General features: G+C 39.5%; 1 long non-coding RNA gene across 1 annotated transcript in view; it reads right to left on the bottom strand.

Moving 5' to 3' along the window:
- Window positions 1-1,421: 1,421 nt before the first annotated feature.
- LOC134298079 (uncharacterized) overlaps window positions 1,422-21,170 on the bottom strand; it is a 31,745-nt gene continuing 11,996 nt past the window's right edge. The window contains exons 2-3 of the long non-coding RNA XR_010005053.1: window positions 3,929-3,989; window positions 1,422-2,620 (exon numbers count right to left, since the gene is read on the bottom strand). This is a non-coding gene — a long non-coding RNA (uncharacterized LOC134298079). The remainder of the gene's footprint in view (window positions 2,621-3,928; window positions 3,990-21,170) is intronic.

Here is a 21,170-nt window from a genome sequence, read left to right as displayed (position 1 = left end):
GCTCAGCAGATTGGACATCTCATTTAAATAGTGAATTAAAAGGAAGAATCCATGATGGATGAAGCTCTCCCAGAATTGGCTTCCCTAATCATTCACAAGACCCAAAAACAAAACAGCTCATGATTCTTCCTATGTCACTGAGCAAATGGGGCATATTTCTGTGATTTTCACAGGCACTGTTGAGCTTGAACCATCAGAAGCAACTGCTGGTGTGGGAAATGTGAGGAAGAGGGAGATAAATCCTATCATCTCATAGACTGAGCCATAGTCATTCAAATGGGCTAAACTACATTAATTCTACAGTGTGGATAGACCCTGTGTATTCAGGATCCTGGAATAGCAATTATCTCAGGATCTCTTCCCTCCTCCCTGAGCACAATCCCCACCCATGGAGTGACTTTCCCTTTTATTACATTATAAAAGGTATCAGGTCTTTTAATTAGTGTCACCGAAACCATGCAAATTAGCTGAAAGCAGCTTTTCTGTCACCGATGACTGCATCAATACCATCTATTAGCTCTCACATTTTCTTCAGTACTCTGCTCCTTTGATTAATGCATCTGCTTGGTTTTATTTTATTTTATTTATTTATTCTAAAGATAATACCCGTCACATAATGCAGTACTCTGACAGGAATTGATTTCTGAATTTAAGACAATGACCCAAAAAAAGGGGGGAAGGAAGAAAAGAAAGGAGAACAAACAAGAAACGGCAAATTTAATAATAAGGTTAGAAGGTCGCTTCTGCTGAGCCCCCAGGTTAGTCATTTAATCAATGATCCTGGCATTAGTGTAAATTATCACAAGCCTTTCAGAAAATGAGTGGTTTTATAGGTTATAATCAACGTCTCCTTACCATAGCATCTGTGTACCCAACCACAAGCTAAGAGGGTTGATAACTTGAATCTGCACCCAAGTCCAGGCTCATCTACTTGAGCAGCTATCATAGCAGCAGCTCCTCTACCTTAGCAATTCCTAAAATCACAAGCTGGAAGGGGAGCCAGATAAATATACATTCTGGGTACACTTCACTAGACTGCCTCCAGTTGTAAAATAGGAAGAGACATCTGCCCATAGGGACAACTTCTAATGGGGACCTTCACCATCAAATTGTTCTAGCAGAGTTATAACTGAGCAATGGTAGCTGACAAAGTCTACATACTATATCAAATCAACACAATATATCTGAGGCAAGCTATATTGGGGGGGGGGGGTATTTGTTATAAATATAAATGGAAGCTAAGCCCAATATTGCTTGGTGATATAGTACCAGAGGAAAAGGGGTACCTGGGGATCTTGTTGATGCATTGGCAGGATACCCAGGATGCACAGAAAATAAGAGACATATTACTTAGGCCATGTCTACATGGACCAAATAATGTGGATTCACCTGCCATCTGCCGTGGGGAGTCCACCCAACGTACAACTGAATTCAAAGCAGAAGTTGTTACACCCCAAGGCTGCGAGAGCACCCTGAAAACCACACTGGAGCCAGTATCACAAGCGAAGCAGTTTATTGAGATAGATAGATAGATAGATAGATAGATAGATAGATAGATAGATAGATAGATACAGTAGAGTCTCATCCAACATAAACAGACCGGCAGAACATTGGATAAGTGAATGTGTTGGATAATAAGTAGAGATGAAGGAAAAGCCTATTAAACATCAAATTAGGTTATGATTTTACAAATTAAGCACCAAAGCACCATGTTATACAACAAATTTGACAGAAAAAGTAGTTCAGTACACAGTAATGCTATGTAGTAATTACTGTATTTACAAATTTAGCACCAAAATATCACGATGAATCGAAAACATTGACTACAAAAATGTGTTGGATAATCCAGAACGTTGGATAAGCAAGTGTTGGATAAGAGAGACTCTACTGTATATATATGCAAGCAGGTAGCATAAAAAGTCATTATAAAGAATAGTCCAAAGTATAAAGTCTTTAAATGTTCAAAACAAGTCCAGTAAAGTCTCTCAATTGTAATCCACAAATGGAACTCGTTGTTTACAACAAGAAGTCAGTGTTAGTCCATAAACGCCATCCAAACAGGGTCAGCCAGAAGTTACAAGGAACAGGAACAAGACGCTGCAAATCCACAAACTGTAATCCACATGAGAAACAGCCACTGAGGAATCGTGGAATCAAGGTTAGCAAGGCAAGGTTTACTCAAGAGTCACAAGGCACAAACACAACTTGGAGATCCTGAAACCAGGCATGGGAACAAGGCAGGGAACAGGGAAGGAGCAAGACACTGGAACGTGGAGTCCTTTCCCAAGGCAAAGTTGACACCGCAAACAGAGCAGGGAGAGAGGCACCTTTAAGGAGTTCTCAAGACTATGTCAAATGAGAGTTGGGATGTGCAGAACTTCACATGGGAAAGTTAGTCATTAATGCACCTGAGAGCCAACCTTTGACTCCGTCTCACCCCCTCCCTTTCACTCCTTTCCTTAGCAAAAGATTCCCTCTGATTAAAAGCAATATCCTCCCCTGCGTCAACAACATCTGGCAAAACCAACCTTGACTGAGGATCGGAATGCTCGCCAATTAGTGGATTCCCTGGCTCTACAACTTCAGGCACCTGCAAAGGCATTGGGCTTTGATCCAAGTCCTGGAAGGGTGCAAAATCTGAGTCAGACTCTGAATCAAACTCTAACTCCTGCTGAAGAACAGGCCATGACAGCTGAGTTACAACAGAAGTGCTGTATCTAGCCGTAAATCTGAGATATGGGATTTACTCTAGAGCTTCCAGAATCCTAGTGCTTTGGAAGTGTAAACAGCTGCATCAGGATGGATCTGGTCCAATCCACTGTCCATATGTCCCTTCGACCCACCATTGTGTGGCTGGTCATACACAGCTAACTCTCAGGGGCTTGCTGGTGATGTTTCTTCTGATGAAGTCACAATAAGGACCCAGCCATTTAATCATAAAAAGTTATGTTGTCAGGAAAGTTGCTGCTTGTGGTCAGCGACACAACAATGTGCCCATGGCCCAGCCAGTCAACTAGATGCCAAAAGGTCTCCAGTGATGTTCCTGGACCACATCAGGGCAGCTACAGAGCAGTTTACTCCAGATAATTGGGTAAGTGTAGACATGGCCCAAGTGTTCAATAAATGACTGGTTTATTTTATATATAGCTCTCTCTGTGTGTGTGTCATCATCCCTCTTCAGGGGCTACATGAAAACAATGAAATCATAAAATAAATATAAATGTAACATTAAAAAAACATAATCATATCATTGACATACATATAAGCCAAAACACATTGTCCTTTTTCCATAATAAAACAGCCAACCATTGAGAATTTTGAGATATATTTGTCCCCCCCCCCCCCCCGGTGGATCCTATTGAATGACCAGATTGGCCAGTGCAGACTCTAAACCTGGCATTAGGCCCAACATTGTTCTGCATGAACTTCATCCAAGCCTTACCCCTAATCCAAATGCAATAGAGAAGATAAGTCAGTATAAGGGACAGAGATGGTCAGACCATGATGGCTTAGGAGACAAAGCAGCCTGAAATGCAGAGTTTCACACAGAGGTTAAGGTTTACACCTGGAATGGAAATTAAAAGGAGCAAGTGACCCAAAACCAAGGTTATTGTCTAAATAGACAATGCTATTTTACGCTCCCTGAAACGAGATAAATACTTGGTAGCTATGTGATCTGTTTCATGAGCAGATGGGTTATACAGAATTTAATATCTGTGTTATTTCGGTGGTTGATGGACCATTATGGAAGGATTACAGTGTTCCCTCACTTATTGCGAGGGTTACATTCCAGGACCACCCGCAAAAAGTGAACATCCACAAAGTAGAGATGTTATATTTGTGTTGTTTACAATCTCACTGGCAAGTAGCATCTCTGTCCCCTCCTCGCCTCTCAAGCACGTACATGTCTTGTGAGGCGAAAACAAACCTGCTTCAGCCTCCTTTTTTCTCCCTTCGGCTTCTTCTTCCATCCTTCCTTAGGCTTCTCCCTAGGAAGGAAGTAGAAAGAGGGATTTATAATATTATTTTATGATTTATACTATTATTTTAGTGTTTATTTAAAAACTGCGAAACAGCGAGGGAGCGAAAAGCGAAAAGTAGTGAGGGAACACTGTATCTAAACTGGGATTTCAGAGCCCATTTATAAGCAGTTATCCATTTGTTCCTACTTTTGAGGAGTCCTCTACTCCTGGAAAGACAGCTTCTTTTTATCTAAAGGCATGAGTTCTATGGATAATAGGTGGCAAATAGCCTCTTCCCTGGCTCCATTGGCATAGTAACTATCAAAGCTATGATCTCTCCTTGGGTTCTTCAATTTCCAAAGGTGAAACTTTTCCTGGGAAGTACTGAATTAGAGGGATATCAATGGGTCTTCAGACTCAGAATCTTCAGCTGGAAGGAACAGGCCAGGCATGATTCAAGGCCTCGAAGGTTGTCAGTCTGAGGCAAAATTTTAATCATGACTTGTTAATTTGTTTTTTAAATGCATTCTTTGATGTCTTAACTGTTGATTTTATGATATTATATGATTGTATTGAGCTTGCCCCCGTGTGAGCCTCTCCAACTATTATTATTATTATTATTATTATTATTATTATTATTATTATTATTATTTTATTATGTCACAGCAAACAAGATAGATCTATGCTGGATTTCGTAGAAGAAAATCACAAGTCGAACACTTCCCAAGTGTGATGTATTTTCAGATGATGCGTGCAGATCCCAGTAGGGTGGCCTTTTGCAGTTGGCAGATCGTAATTTTGTCAATGTCTATTGTTTCCAAATGCCGGCTGAGATCTTTTGGCACGGCACCCAATGCACTGATCACCACCGGGACCACCTGCACTGGTTTCTGCCATAGTCTTTGAAGTTCAATCTTGAGGTCCTGATAGCGGCTGAGTTTTTCCTGTTGTTTTTCGTCAATGTGACTGTCACCTGGGATGGCAACATCAATGATCCAAACCTTTTTCTTTTCCACAACTGTGATGTCTGGTGTGTTGTGTTCCAGAAGTTTATCAGTCTGGATTCGAAAGTCCCACAGTATCTTTGTGTGCTCATTTTCCAATACTTTTGCAGGTTTGTGATCCCACCAGTTCTTTACTGCTGGGAGGTGGTACTTGAGGCATAAGTTCCAGTGAATCATTTGGGCCACATAGTTGTACCTCTGTTTGTAGTCTGTCTGTGCGATTTTCTTACAGTAGCTGAGGATATGATCAATGGTTTTGTCAGCTTCCTTGCACAGTCTGCATTTTGGGTCTTCAGCTGATTTTTCGATCTTGGCCTTAATTGCATTTGTTCTGATGGCTTGCTCCTGGGCTGCAAGGATCAGGCCTTCTGTCTCCTTCTTCAGGGTCCCGTTTGTGAGCCATAGCCAGGTCTTCTCCTTATCAGCTTTTCCTTCAATTTTGTCAAGGAACTTTCCATGCAATGTTTTGTCGTGCCAGCTGTCAGCTCTAGTTTGTAGTGCGGTTTTCTTGTACTGGTTTTTTGTCTGCTGTGCTTTGAGGAGTTTCTATTTTATTATTATTATTATTATTATTATTATTATTATTATTATTATTATTATTATAAATGGCACCCACGCCTTCACCTACCTCAAGACACATACCACCTCAAACTAAGCAAGATATATTGGTATGTGAGGCAGAAAATTTGAATAGCTCCTCTCCCTATCCCTGTAAGTGAAAATATAGTATGCATCCATTAAAATCATCTGCTGCCCTTTCATGATAGCCAAAATCTGCTGCTTGGGCAGCTGCTTCACTCTGCCTTGCAAAAACCCTCAGTGTGTGCCAGATACTAATATCATTCTTTGTAACAGATGCAACAGTATCTTTTTGTCATGGCAATGGGACATTCTGTTTTCACCATTGATTCCTTGCTCTCAGTCTCTGACGTCAATCTCCCATGTCCTCATGACCACCATCAGACCTTGAAAATCTTACATTTATGACAAAGCAGAGCTTGGAAATCTTATGGCAAATGAATGTAGTGACAAGTTAAATGTGTTCTTATCTGGGCTATGAAAGGATGTCTTTATATTCATTTAGCAAGTTCATCAGTTTTATTCATCTTAAAAAGTAACTTCTTATGCATCACATTTGCTCTAATAGGAGTTCTGATCTCCTATCATACAAATCTCTATGGATGGAGTATATAGTCTCTGCATTTCTATACCAAAAAGGATATTGCAGTTTTTAACAAGGAAATACCATAATGTGTTGTCAAAGGCTTTCATGGCCAGAATCACTGGGTTGTTGTGAGTTTTCCAGGCTGTATAGCCATGTGCTAGAAGCATTCTCTCCTGACGTTTCACCCACATCTATGGCAGGCTTCCTTGGAGGTTGTGAGGTATATTGGAAACTAAGCAAGGGAGGTTTATATATCTGTGGAAGGTATGTATCCATGAAAGCTGATGAAGAAACACAACCTACAAACTATCTACAGACCCACAAAGAAAATCCAACAAATTCTACATTCAGCAAAGTGCAAGAGGGATCCTCTCACCTCTGCAGGAGTCTACCGGATACCATGCAGCTGTGGACAAATCTACATAGGGACCACCAAATGCTGCATTGCCCAAACACGAGTCAAGGAACATGAGAGGCACTGCAGACTAACTCAACCAGAGAGATCAGCCATAGCAGAACACCTGATGAACCAGCCTGGACACAGTATATTATTTGAGACACAGAAATGCTGGACCACTCTCACAACTATCATGTCAGACTACACAGAGAAGCCACTGAAATCCACAAGCATGTGGACAATTTCAACAGAAAGGAGGAAACCATGAAAATGAACAAAATCTGGCTACCAGTATTTAAAAAAAACTCTATAATCAGAACAATAAATAAACAACAACACTCTGAAACAGGGGAATTCCAGAAATGAATCAATCAGCGTCAGTTAACCCCTCCGAACAAAGGATTCCCCCAGGCAGGAAGAGCTAGGACATGAAGCTGGCAAGGCTATTAATGCTAATCAAGGTGATTAAACATTCACACTGGTGTCCAACAGACAAGAGTTCTTTCTCCCACCCTGGACCTTTTACAGATATATAAACCTCCCTTGGTTAATTTCCAATATAACTCACAATCTCTGAGAATGCCTGCCATAGATGTGGGCAAAACATCAGGAGAGAATGCTTCTGGAACATGGCCATACAGCCCGAAAGACTCACAACAATCCAAATATCATAATACCTGCCCCTCACATATAATGCCTCACATATATAAAGCCACCATTTTGTAAAAATCTTTTCAATACACATTTTCCAGCTCACCTTTCATTTCAGGTGAGCAAAGGGAAACTTGCATGCAACATGCGACTATTTCCTTCTGGTTGTATAAGACGACCTTGTACGAAACAATCAGAAGAAAAACACAAAAGCAAAAATTCTGGAACAATGATGGTTTACCCTTATATTCTTGCATTCTGTTTTCTAGACAGCAATTTGCATTTTGAAGGTAGAAAAGTTATTTGCAGTAAAAAGAAGAAAAAAAACAAGAACAAGTACCTAAGATGTGAAATATTCTGGTGCCATCTAGTGATAAAAGATTAGATGTACACTTTAGTAATCACATTACTGATAATAATACAGTGTATTTTCAAGTTTAAATGAAATAAATTTTGCAAGTCTTCCTTGTTTTATTAGATGCATGTTTATCCAAACATGGAAAAGCATGATACAGTACTCACTTATCCAAGCCTCGCTTATCCAAGCTTCTGGATTATCCAAGCCATTTTTGTAGTCAATGTTTTCAGTACATCGTGATATTTTGGTGCTAAATTCATAAATACAGTAATTACAACATAACATTACTGCGTACTGAACTACTTTTTCTGTCAAATTTGTTGTATAACATGATGTTTTGGTGCTTAATTTGTAAAATCATAACCTAATTTGATGTTTAATAGGCTTTTCCTTAATCCCTCTTTATTATCCAAGATATTCGCTTATCCAAGCTTCTGCTGGCCCGTTTAGCTTGGATAAGTGAGACTCTACTGTATAATACAAAACATTTTCCTGATCCTTTTGGACTCAAACTAGAAGCAAAGTATTTACCAGCTTGAGAAAACAATCTGGTCTTTTTTGTGTTAAAGGGCATGCTGCGCAGGCCTGGAGACACAATATCTTATTTTGGCTTTGTTTTCCTACAGTTTAGTTTAATTTTGTTTATATTTCTCTCATAAATAAAGATAGGATTGAAATAGTTAGAATCAATGACATAATCTGATAACATGGGAATCTTATAACAGAAAAGGACAACTTAATGAAATGTCATTTGTTTTAACTTGATTGACTTAATTTGTAATGGCAGCATGAACCTAATTCCAGAATTGAGTTATTTTTTAAGTTATCAGTTAATTGAATGTGAGGGAGTGCTTTTAAAAAGCCAACAAGTTTATCAGCTGTTTTTTTCTTTTACTCCAACTGTTTTAAATGTTTGTATAATGATTTCTTGTTTTTTGTTAATCCTTCAGGGTTAGGGAAAGACAAGATCTATGCCACAAGATCCAAAGCACACATATTACTTCATGATTTGAATATGATCATTTAGGTTGTAAAAGATTGTAAACCCACAACTGGTGGGAGCAGTTTGGAGGAAAGTGATCACCTTTGCATTCAAAATGATTCTTGAATTTTGAATATTTTCTGGGAACCCCATGGAAATCAATAAAATAAAGGGATTCAGATGTAAATGCATCTAAATCAGATATTTTATATTTGTTAAAGATTACATAAATGCTTAACCCTTTTTTTACTAACTTCCCTATCTCCGTTCCTCCAGTAATAATCAAATCTGCTTGCATTAAAAGGATATGTCTAATGGTTCTGATATTTAAAGGAGGAAAAGGAAGCAAAAGAGGAGAAGGAGAGGCAGAAACTTCCCTGACTGGTGTTACATATTTCAACAGAAGCCAGATAAATTAGTTTTGAAAATACCTTTTAATCACAACAATTGTACGAGAGATACTTTCCTGAACTGATCATGAAAACAGGAAAATGTGTATAATGATGAGCCCTATTGAGAGTTTCCTTTAAGGACCCAGATACTCCCAAGCAGGTATATCTAGGACAGGGGTCCCCAAACTACGGCCCGGGGGCCACATGCGGCCCATCGAAGCCATTTATCCGGCCCCCATGGCACAAAGGCAGAAGGGGGTAAAACTAAATGCCCAAAGGGGTCTCTTCCAACCCTCTTTATTATTATTATTATTATTATTATTATTATTATTATTATTATTATTATGACACAGCAAACAAGATAGACATGCTGGATTTCGTATCACAAAATCTCAAATCTCAAGTGTCTAGGACTGTGTGATGTATTTTTGGATGATGCATGCAGATCCCAGTAGGGTGGCCTTTTACAGTTGGCAGATCGTAATTTTGTCAAATAAACCAATTATGTGATATGTACAGAAAATGAGAGAGTTTTAATGATTAGGTAAAATGGATAGTATGTGTAAAGCAGGACTGGGTAATTGCTTTTCATATTCCAACTTCTATCATTCATCACCATTTACAGTTGGCTGGGGCTAATGGGAACTGCAGTGCAACAACATCTGGATACAAACATGTTGTTTGTCCCCAGTGCAAAGGCATGCTAATTTAAACAGACAGGCCTCAAGTCGCAAAGAGAAGACCTTTACATGGTAGTAAAGAACTTTGCACTGCCATAACCTCTTATGAAAAGCCTCAGCCAGACAAAATGGTAAACCACGGATCAAAATGGCACAGAGAAAAAAATTAATTAGTTCTGACCTATGACTGTCAAGGAAAGGAACCAAAACCTGGAAAATGACATTCCTCTAGACCAGGGGTCCTCAAACTTTTTAAATGGAGGGCCGGTTCATGGTCCCTCAGGCTGTTGAGGGGCCGAATTATCATTTGAAAAAAAATAGGAACAAATTCCTATGCACACTGCACATGTCTTATTTGTAGTGCAAAAAACAAACAAGCCCCAACAATTACTTATTTATTTGCTACTTTTATACCCCACCCTCTTTCACCCCGAAGGGGACTCAGAGCGGCTTACAAGTTGTATGTACATACAATATATAATATTATGGGCATAGCACAATATTAGCATTATATATTACTACTAGCTGTGCCCGGCCACACGTTGCTGTGGCAAAGTGGTGGTGGTATTGGTTAAAAATTGTTGTGTAATTTTTATTTGACGTTATTTGCAATTTTTTATTAATTTTATTGTAAGTTATATTTTTATTTATTATATTTTATTATTTTCTTGTATTGTTTTTAGTTATTTTCTGTTATTATAGTATTTTATTGTATTAATTTTTAGTGTTTTTTATTATTTTTTATTGGGTTGCTAGAAGACCAAGTTGGAGGAGCTTAATAATAATAATAATAATAAAACTTTATTTATACCCCGCCACCATCTCCCCAATGGGGACTCGGGGCGGCTTACATGAGGCCATGCCCGGGAAAAATACAATATAACAAAATATAAAAACAACATATCATAATACAATTACAACAATACAATAAAGGATCATATACAGTACAACACAAAATCCAAAAAGCAATATAACAGGGCGGGCTGCACGAATACTCAGTTAAAACTCGGGGTGAGAAAAGGATAAGAATAAAGGATAAGAATAAAACCACAGGGAAATAGGGAAAAGATAGCAGACAGTCTAGAGGACAAATAATGGGGGGCGTAACAAAAAAGCTTAGCCTTCTAACTGGCAGCAATTGGATAAAAGCAATTATTCCTCTCCCTCTAATTAGGACTTTATTTTTCTTTTCTTTTTGTTGTATCAACCTAGAGGTGTGGATGATGGGTTGTGTTGTCAAATTTCGAGGTTGGAGGGCCTGTAGTTTTGTTGTTTTGTGGGTCGCCGTGATGCCATCACTCTTTTATATATATAGATATTGTCTTATACCATTATTCCGTAATATTATTAGTAATGTTACATTTAATATATAATACAGTAGAGTCTCACTTATCCAACACTCGCTTATCCAACGTTCTGGATTATCCAATGCATTTGTGTAGTCAATGTTTTCAATACATCGTGATATTTTGGTGCTAAATTCGTAAATACAGTAATTACTACATGGCATTACTGTGTATTGAACTACTTTTTCTGTCAAATGTGTTGTATAACATGATGTTTTGGTGCTTAATTTGTAAAATCATAACCTAATTTGATGTTTAATAGGCTTTTCCTTAATCCCTCCTTATTATCCAACATATTCGCTTATCCAACATTCTGCCGGCCCGTTTATGTTGGATAAGTGAGATTCTACTGTATACAATTAATATTATTATATCATATAATTATTAGTATTATGTTGTATTACATTAAAATATTAAGTTAAGGTTTAGGTTTTCCCCTGACGTTAAGTCCAGTCGTGTCTGACTCTGGGGGTTGGTGCTCATCTCCATTTCTAAGCCGAAGAGCCAGCATTCTCCGTAGACACCTCCAAGGTCATGTGGCCGGCATGACTGCATGGAGCGCCGTTACCTTCCCACCGAAGCGGTACCTATTTATCTACTCACATTTGCATGTTTTTGAACTGCTAGGTTAGCAGGAGCTGGGGCTAACAGCGGGTGCTCATTCCGCTCCCGGGATTTGAACCTGGGACCTTTCGGTCTGTAAGTTCAGCAGCTCAGCACTTTAACACACTGCGCCACCACAAGGGGCCCACATTAAAATATTAGTATCAATATTATATGTATACACAATATATTCAATTATTACCATAGCACAGTATTAGTAAATGAAAGAACAATAGAATATTTAAAAATAAAAACAATTTTAACCAGCATAAACCAATCAGGATTTCAATGGGAAGTGTGGGCCTGCTTCTGGTCAATGAGATAGTCAAGTTAAGTAGGATTTTTGGTATTGTGTGCCTTCAAGTCATTTCAGACTTTGGGCGAGGCGAAGTCTAAAACTAAGAGTGGGGGCCAGGTAAATGACCTTGGAGGGGCGCATCCGGCCCCCGGGCCTTAGTTTGGGGACCCCTGCTCTAGACTATTCGATGCTTCTTTTCTTTTCTTTTCTTTCTTTCCCCAAGGTTTATTTCCTCAAGTTATCAAGGTTTAGTACTTTCTGAACAAAATATCCTCGGAACGTTCTGCTTGAATCAGAAGCAGAAGGTTACTGGGATATTTCTTCTTAAATGCCTTTGTTTCTGCCATTTATCCTTAGCTTCTCTCTGAGTTGTACTTTCCAGATATTTTCTTTCCTTCACAAAGGCCACTGACAGTGTGCGATAGCTAGAACTACAGTCAAAACTGTTGGCGTTTGCTTTGGGAGTTTTACAGTTCCTTCACAGGAACATCAATGTTAAAATCAATCAAGACTTTGACTCAAAAAAGAAATATTTTCATGACTGCATGGTGTCCTCCATCACCTTCATCTTAATCCTCTGATGCACTGAACTGTCATAGGCTCAGATATCTTGTTCAAGTAAGTTTATACAGGTTGAGTATGCCATATCTGAAATGTTCTAGAGATGCTCTGTATTTCAGATTTTTTTTTCAGATTTTTTTTCAGATTTTTTTCAGATTTTGGAATAATTGCAAAGATAGATAGAGATAGATAGATATTAAAATATATTGGAGATACAACTCAAGTCTGAATATGAAATGCATTGGTGTTTCGTATACTCCTTATACAGATGGTCTGAAGGTAATTGTACACACTATATTTTTAAGAATTTTGTGAATGAAAAACAGTTTGTATGTATTAAACTATCGGAAAACAAAGGTGTCATTATCTCAGTCACCCATGCAAGCAGTTGAGATTTTGGAAAATTCTGGATAAGGGGTACTTAACCTATACCTCTTTTACAATGAAGGAATTAAGAAAACAATTCAATGGCAGTGAATTCATCTAAAGTTGAGGTTGGTGAGCCAGAAGGCAATGTTTTATATCTCAGGTTTTCTTAGAGTTGCCATTTTCAAGGAATACCTTTCCCTTCACATATGGTTTGACCTTGAGCTTTCTGGCCAAGGAAAATAAAAAAGCAGGCATGTCTGGTCCAAGTCCTGAACTGTGTCCTCTGTAGTAAAGTAGAATTGAAATACTGTAATATGTACAGCTCATAGGTAAAGGTAAAGGTTTTCCCCTGACGTTAAGTCCAGTCGTGACCGACTCTGGGGATTGGTGCTCATCTCCATTTCTAAGCCAAAGAGCCGGCGCTGTCCATAGACACCTCCAAGGTCATGTGGCCGCCATGACTGCATGGAGCACCTTTACCTTCCCGCTGGAGCAGTACCTATTGATCTACTCACATTGGCATGTTTTCGAACGGCTAGGTTGGCAGGAGCTGGGGCTAACAGCGGGTGCTCATTCCACTCCCGGGATTTGAACCTGGGACCTTTCGGTCTACAAGTTCAGCAGCTCAGCGCTTTAACACACTGCGCCACCACCAGGGGCTCATAGTAGATGGAATTTCATTCTGAGTAAGAACACAAATAACTGTACTACCATCTACCCTATGTACTGTTGAGGCCTGTGAAGCCTCTGAGGATGAGGACGAGGATTTTCTGGTTGAGTCTGGCATTGCAGTGGGAGAAAGAGAAAGTGTTTTTTGAGGTGATAGGAATGTTTTGGGTAGATCATCAGGGAAACAGGTTGTGATTCTCATGAGATTCAGCCAGATATTGATGCTGAAAGGAATGTGGAGGAGACAGGAGGGTTATAGATAACCCTGCGTTTACAGACTAGATGAGATAATGTGAAAAAGAGACAAATTCAGTGTTCCCAGAGACTGAAAGCTAAACAAATGGAATGCAGGTGTGAGAAAGGGTGATTTCATGGGCAAGAGGAGTATTCTTAAAGAATTTGAATCAATGTTCGGTGAGAAGATCAGTGTTGGATTTTCATTGGTCAAGTTGCCTATCTTGGGAGCTCCGAGTTAGAAGCTATGTTCTTGGGTCTGTATCTTGTTCTTTATCATGAATATATATGGTATATTTGACAACTTCACAGGTGTTTACCATGTAGATTTGTAACTATCAATAACACTTCCCAACGTAGTGAATGTTTTGTCGAGGACTATAGTCCTTTGGGAGTAACGTGTTATAGGGCACATGCCTATGGTGTGTGGAGCTAGAAACAAAGGTTGGTAGGATCAATCATCTCCCTCTTTTCCCTTGTGACACCATTGAAGGCTATAGGTTGCCCTTCCCTGCATTAGATAAAAACCATAGTCCCCAGTGTTTTCTGTCAACAATGGATACTATTTGACCTGGTAAATAGCTCTCCTGTCCTAGAACATCACACCATATGAATATCTGAGCTGTTTCCAATAATCGTGTAAATGTTGCGTTATAAATGTAGTCTGTGATTCTGCATGGGACACATAGGCATAATATTATGGCTATATCTCATGATCTGACCCTGAAACGTACATTATAGGCTTGCTCAAATAATTCGTTTTTCCCGTTAACCGTTATTAATTCGTTATTTTCGTTTGTTTTGAAGCAATTTTGAAGCATTGGTTGTCCACACGTCTGGATATCGCGGTTTCGAATCGCGAGAGGCCGTTTTTCGTTATGTCGTCGTTTTTTTCGTTAGGAAAAAAAAAGCTTTTGCAAAAAAAAAAAAAAGCCACCCGAAAGGTGGCTACTCTCTGCGGGCCTCCAGGTGCCCCCCACGGACCCATACACTTTGCCGCCTTCCCCGGCAGCCGGAAAGGCCGCGGAGGCTCCAGGCGGCCGCTGCACATCCAGGCCTCAATTTCCGCCCTTCCCCAACAGCCGACATACATACACACGCACACACACACACACATCTCCATATCCATGTACACCCGCCCTCCTCCGCTACCTCCTCGCCCCTTCCCGGGAGGGCATCTCTTTCCTGGGACGGCGTCCTATGTGAGGCCAGTGCTTGGCGCCTGGCTAGGCCTCGCCTCCCTTCTCAGGCAGCAGGCCCAGCCAAACCCTTCCTCCACCTTTCCCTCCTGCAAAGGGCAGCCGCTCGGAAGCCCAAGGCAGCAGGATGGCGACAGAGGAAAACCACCCTCTGTGGCTGTGCTCCGACCTCAGCCAGCAAAACATTCTGGACTCCAACTCCCAGAAACGCTTGCAAGCTTCTTCAATGGCTATGAATTCTGGGAGTTGAAGACCCAAGCGGTTTCCAGCAATGCCAATGGATGGCGTTCGGGACTCCAACTCCCAGAAACCCTCTTGGATGGTTCAAAGACCAGGGATTCTGGGAGATGAAGTCCACGGTACCGGTTGAAAAGGCCATTGGCCAGGCGCCAAGGGAAAAAGGACGGCAAAAACAAAGTCACCCTCCTTTTCTATATGACTGGCCTTCATGGTCTCTCAATTAGCAATAATAATAATAATCTGTGGAAGGTCCAGGGTGGGAGAAAGAACTCTTGTCTGTGGGAGGCAAGTGTGAATGTTGCAATTGGTCACCTTGATTAGCATTGAATAGCCTTGCAGCTTCAAAGCCTGGCTGCTTCCTACCTGGGGGAATCCTTTGTTGGGAGGTATTAGCTGGCCCTGATTGTTTCCTGTCTGGAATTCCCATTTTCTGGGTGTTGTTCTTTTACTGTCCTGATTTTAGCTTTTCTGTAGCTAAAAATGCATATAAAATTGATTCTATAGGGAGGATAAATGATTGGATTTCAACTCCTACAGCTTAGCTTTCTCTGCCAATAATGGTACCATATCAAACTAAACCTCCCAAGATTCTGTAGCAGTGAGCCATCTTGGATATTGTAAGGGATTTATTATTATTATTATTATTATTATTATTATTATTATTATTATTATTATTAGACCTTGCTCCCAGGAAGGTGCCTTCGCTGTGGCTCCCAACTTATCTATCTACCTTTCCACATATTCTCCACATTGTGTGTATGTGTATGTATATTATATATACATGAGCCCCGATGGCGAAGTGTGTTAAAGCACTGAGCTGCTGAACTTGCAGACCGAAAGGTCCCAGGTTCAAATCCCGGGAGCAGAGTGAGTGCCCGCTGTTAGCTCCAGCTTCTGCCAACCTAGCAGCTTGAAAACATGCCAATGTGAGTAGATCAATAGGTACCGCTCTGGCGGGAAGGTAATGGCACTCCATGTAGTCATGCCGGCCACATGACCTTGGAGGTGTCTATGGACAACACTGGCTCTTGGGCTTAGAAATGGAGATGAGCACCAACCCCCAGAGTCAGACATGACTGAACTTAACGTCAAGGGATACCTTTACCTTTACCTATACACACACACACACACACACACACACACATTATGCAGGGACTATATATATATTATATATATACACAGTATATATCACACACACACCAATTTAACAAAGTTTCAGCCACAAAAACAAAGTTTCTGAAGTAGAACAATGACTTTCACAGTAAAGACAACCCAATTTAACAGGAAATAAGACTTTCAAACCAGGAACAGATTTCTGCAATTATTAAAAAATGGTTTATTATAAAAGCTATGAAAATTCGCCAAAAATCAGAGGATAAGGGAAGAGCTATCAGTGTTAAATGTGTTCTACCACTGTACCAAGTTGGAAGAAGATCACTCAAAAAATGAGGGTGGGAGAGTCCTGTAAAGTCCTCTCCCTCTGTGCTGTTTTTGGGAATTGCGCATGCGCGTCCGCCATTAACGAATTAATTTAGAAAATAACGAATTTTCGTTAATTTCGAATTTTTTGGGGGGCCAAATTCGGAAATACCATCAGAAACGAAAAGCTGCCCCCCTCTAGTTTTGAAACGAGTTTAGAATCAAATTTTTCGTGGATCGATCAAGCCTAGTACATTATAATTCAAACAATTAAACTGGTTGAAAGGGGGGGATGTGCCATCATTTAACACACTGCTTGAACTTCATCCCTCAGTACAACTGGTTATATTTTAAAGAGGATTGGCAAACATTTAATATTGTGGCAATGATAGTGAATTATAAATGTTAATAGAAAGCAGTTACTTTGTTATAAGCCTAGCTTATAATATCACCATTTACTAGCAGGATGCCAGGTGTATTATTATTATTATTATTATTATTATTATTATTATTATTATTATTAAATCTAATAGTACTATGAGATACCTTGAGTCCTATTTTAGAGAGAAGGTCAGAATATAAATCCAAAAAACAAACAAAAGGGAGGATTAAAATACAAGGTTTCAGCATAACTGTTCAGATCTGTCATGGTTTGCTATTGAAAGTTCAGATCCCTTCCCCAAGTATCTTCATTGCCATTTTTGCATATCTTACAGATAACTAATTTAAACAAGTCTGAAGTATTGAAATGATTGAAACAAATTGTACAAATAGTTTTATGAAGGGTGAGCAGATTATAATCCTTATTTATACAGTACATCAAAATATGAGGAAAAACACCCAATAATTTTATTCTAGAAACTGCTGGTTCAGTCTAGCACAAGAGATGTAATTGATCTAAAAGAAGAAAGTGCCTTCCCCAACTGCAAACTGTTTACACAGCCAGAGCTGGAGTGACAAGGACAGACGACTGGAACCAGAATGAGGTTTTATTTACGTTTCATTTGATTTACAGAGACAAAAAAATATTGTAATTAGTCTGTATTCTTCTTGAGGCAGGAACCAGACAGTCTCCATTTTTATCCCTTTCCTTCTGTTGTTGCTTAGATTACTCAAAGCACTATGCATTTCAAATAATAATAGTTTTTTTAAAACATCATTGTCATAATTCTTACTTCATACAGAGACAGATAGATCAAGCAAGTAGATCTGTGCATATCCAGCATCCTCAGGAAGCTTTCAGGGATACAGCACTCCGTTAAGAAGACCCACCATTGGCATTTGCCCAGAATTCTGATTTTTATTTTCCGTCAAAGCCCCATTTTAATTTCACTCAATGTCTTTGATCAGATGGTTAATAAGGGCCTCAATATAATATCACTCTGAGTGTACCATCTTCAGGCATCCCAGAGCAGAGATTGAAATCATGGTTGGCCGTGATTTATGGTGGCCAGATCCAATTCATGTCATAAATCTTTCAGTGGTTGCTGCTAAGGTTCAAATTCTCTATCATCTTCATGGAACAACAACCCCTTTACCTGCACTCACTTTAGCAACATTAGCCCCTATTTTGCTGTCATTAAGTGTTCCTATATCCAGTTGAAGAACAAGGACATCATCCAACAAGAAATCCAGGGGTTCTCTGGAGGTCTCAACACATGCCGTTGTTCTGTATCGGGCTATGGAGATACAGCCAGATGCTTCTCTGATTCCACCTGTTCTCCACCTGCCATTAAATGGGTATGAAATGGGGGCTGTATCTGCTAACAGTTGAGTTCTGGAGATGAGAAACACCTCATTGTTCCACCTATGGACTCCCCACCCAATTTCTCAATGCGGAATCTCAGCCTGTTTCTTAATACTAGCAATATTGATGAAGTTTTTCATTTTTAAAAAGAAAAACATTTTTTTCATAATAAATCTATATTTTAGGGCCCTTTTTATTAGCAACAATTGCCCTTTCCTTGTCATTCTCACCAGAGTTTCCCATTCTATGGCATTTCTTTCGATTGTAGTGCATTCTGCTAAGATTTTTAGTGCAAGTTAATATAAATTTAAATGGCAGGTTAGAATTGTAAGAATTAAGATAAATAACATATTTTCAATATGCACTTATTTAATTTAAGTCTTTTAAGCTTTTTAGTGTGCATGTAATAAAATGAAATTTAATTTAATTTTTCACTAACTTTTCTTACTCTGATAATCATAATCCTATCAGGGAGCTCATGGGAGCAATGTTGACTCCAACATGAAAGAGAGTGAGAATCATAGAATCATAGAGTTGGAAGAGATCTTATGCCGTCACACCCAGGCACCTTTTAAAGCTTTAAGATGTGCTTCTTCCTTTGCCCAGGTGAACTGCGGGGGCCTTACTTAGAAGCTCTGGAAATCCCAGTAACCAAAGGCACTTCAAGTTGAACAATCAAACAAAATTTTATTTTCACAAAGTCCTTGGCAGACTTGGCACACATAATTAAAGTTGCAAATATAAACAGTCAACTTAAAATCTTGCAGATGTCCCTTTCTTGCTTTTCCCCTTTAGTTGCTGGTTCAACTTCCTCCAAAGGCAAAGAGATCCTGAGATCCTCTTCACCCTAGCCCTGAGCTGCTATCAGAAAGTTCTATCACTATCTAAGCCCAAAGCTAGTTTTTGAGGTGAAGTATGTAGAACTTCTTCCAGTGGCAGAGAAATCCTGAGATATTCTCTGCCCCAGTGCTAAGCTACTATTTTTAGAAAGAGCAGATCTTTCCCTACCTATGCTCAGCACTGGTTTTAAAGGCAGAGGTCTGTACTTACGATGGCTTTGTCAGAGTTGGCCTGGCTTGGCCACACAAGCACATCGGAGTTCTTTTTTCTTCAGTCTAGAAGGCAAGAGGCTTCTCAAAATGGAGCCTTCTTTCCCCAGGAAAAGGAACAGTCTCCAGAACAAAATGATACATTTGCAAGCTGCAAGCAGCAAAGTTTTTGCTGAGCTGACTAGAAACTCTACTAATGACTATCAGAGTGCTGCAGAATCTGCAGCAACCCTGGAACAAATGCAAACAGGTGCTATTTCTACAACTATGGACAGCTTGTAAAATCAAACTCCTGGGAGACGGAACAGATCTCATGGGCCATCCAGTCCAACCCCCTGCCAAAAAGCAGGAAATTGCATTCAAAGCACCCCTGACAGATGGCCATCCAGGCTCTGCTTAAGGCCATCTCATATAGCAGGTGCTGGTTTTCAGTGATGACAGTACTTCCTTCATTTTCTTGAACACTTGGCTGCTCCTCTTTACTGGAAAATAGAGCTATGTAAACCACAGAAGGACACTGACCTGTCAGGAGTGCTAACATTATATTCATCAGCCAACACAGTTCATTTTTGTAAATGGAGTGGAAAGAGGCATCATTTTGCTTTTACATGAGATAGGAAGATACTTTCAGTTAGCCCTTTAAGACAGATAGGGACACCAAAAGACATTTAGCATGTTGAAACAGGAGTGATTTTGCTACTCCATTTTATAAATGGTGGAATAACAGGTACTTTGCCTTTTATCAGCTAACCTCTACCTAACCATAGTTTTTCACTCTCTGGTCACCTGAGCTTCCAAACTGTGGACAAATATTGTCCAAATAGGCAGGCGAGCATCAAAACTGCCTTAAGTATAGCTTAAGACTTAGGATTTCAAAAGAATAGAAGAATGAACAGGTGTCTTTACAATCTTTTTTTCTATGTATTTATATAAACCAAATAGTTAGGGACCTCATCACACAATGGAAATTCAGCATCCTGAAAGGAAAAGCTGCTGCCCTGTTTGCTGGGGAATTTTGGAAATTATTGTCCACAAACATAACTTTTCCAAGATCTGTTTAGGCTTTTCATTTTGGAGAAAAGAGTCCAGTCTCTTCCTTTCTTTCCCGTGAACTGGAATATAATTGCCCAGCTTACCCACAAAACCCTATGTCGCCCATCACACAACTTAGCCTCATTTCCAGTTGGTCAACTGGAGCTGCAGCCTTAATCTTTTCTCCTGAATAATTTATACGTTTCATTAATACATACATAAAATGCAGTGTATGGGAGTACAATGCAATCCATTTGAGACCGGAATTCTTATGATAAGAAAAATGCAGTATTTTCACCCATGTTGGGATTCAGCATATGGCAAGCCACTTCCATCTTCAACTTGAACATACAGACCAGTCCTAACCTGTTTTGTTTTTTGTTTATAGATCTTGCAACAAGACTTATATTTCTTAGCCAATGCCGATTACGGCCTTAGCTCTCATTTCCTGTCCAGATGTCTATTGATCTTAGTTATCCACCAATCACAGATGAATTTTCATTGAGCTATCTTGATCTGGTTATCTGCAACCATAATGACTGAAAGTCTATTCTACGGATGTACTGCTCCCTGGAATTATTCTGAGGGTTTTTTTTATAGTACATTACATTTTGGTTGATCTTATATCTTTTACAGTACAGTAGAGTCTCACTTATCCACGATAAACGGGCCAGCAGAACCTTGGATAAGCGAATATCTTGGATAATAAGGAGAGAATAAGGAAAAGCCTATTAAACATCAAATTAGGTTATGATTTTACAAATTAAGCACCAAAACATCATGTTATACAACAAATTTGACAGAAAAAGTAGT

This window comes from Anolis carolinensis, chromosome 3, assembly GCF_035594765.1.
Source record: "Anolis carolinensis isolate JA03-04 chromosome 3, rAnoCar3.1.pri, whole genome shotgun sequence".
NCBI classification, from domain to species: Eukaryota; Metazoa; Chordata; class Lepidosauria; order Squamata; family Dactyloidae; genus Anolis; species Anolis carolinensis.
The sequence above is the reverse complement of the archived record's forward strand: the minus strand, read 5'-3'. Positions and strand labels throughout refer to the sequence as shown.